Below are 961 nucleotides of genomic sequence, written 5' to 3'. Positions count from 1 at the left end.
GGTCTGGGACGCGAACCGCGGTCGACTACATGGGAGTCCAGTGACATAGCCATTACGCTAACTGCTGGTTCCCAAAGCAGCGATATTTTAGTCAAGTCACAGAATGCTGTTTCATCAGTTCAGTCTCATGTACTTAATCTTTCTTCTATTTCTGTTGAGGTTCGATCTTCCAGATTGAACTCTGGGATATAATACTCAACTCTAGTCTTTGTCCTTACAATTAAGCTGCCCATTTTCTTAGTTTTTGAACTCTTATTTCTGTGTGTCTGCATTTAATTTTACTGACATAGCACTCCCTGGTGCTGGTAAATTCTTTCAGGTTTTGTTTATCTAGGAATGTTCATGTCTTTTCTTCCCAAATGAACGATAATCTTGCTGGGTACAGAATTCTTGGTTGAAATTGCTTTTCCCTTAATACTTTGAATATATTTTCCCATTCTTTCCTCGTTCGCATTGTTTCTGATGAGAGGTCTGCTGTTACTCTGATGGGATACCCTTTGTAGGTAACTTGCCATTTTTCTCTTGCCAGTCTTAGTATCTGTGGTTTTGGTCCATCTGGTTATAATGTGTCATGGAGAAGATCTTCTAGGGCTGATTCTATTTGGGGTCCTCTGTACTTCTTGGGACTGTGTGTGGATGAAGAGGAATTATCCTTTTCCCTTGGAGGAGAGGTATTTTCCTGCTTCCCCATATTTCTTGTGGTCCTGCAGTGATTTCTAGTCATCTGGTGGATGGTTGGTTTCTTCCCCTACTTGGAAGTTCAATCTGAGGGTTGAGGAGTGTGTAGAAAAGCAAACAGAGAGAGGGAAACAATAGCAACAACAGCAAAAAAACAGACAAGAAACAAAGAAAAAAGAGAAAAAAAATGAAGAGAAAACCTTAAATAAAACAAAAAATTAATATTCAAAAAATTTCAATAAAACCCAAAAATTAGAAAACCATGCGGCACACAAGCATGCCA

Source organism: Tupaia chinensis, unplaced genomic scaffold, assembly GCF_000334495.1.
Source record: "Tupaia chinensis unplaced genomic scaffold, TupChi_1.0 Scaffold147282_1, whole genome shotgun sequence".
Classification (NCBI taxonomy): Eukaryota; Metazoa; Chordata; class Mammalia; order Scandentia; family Tupaiidae; genus Tupaia; species Tupaia belangeri.
The sequence above is the reverse complement of the archived record's forward strand: the minus strand, read 5'-3'. Positions refer to the sequence as shown.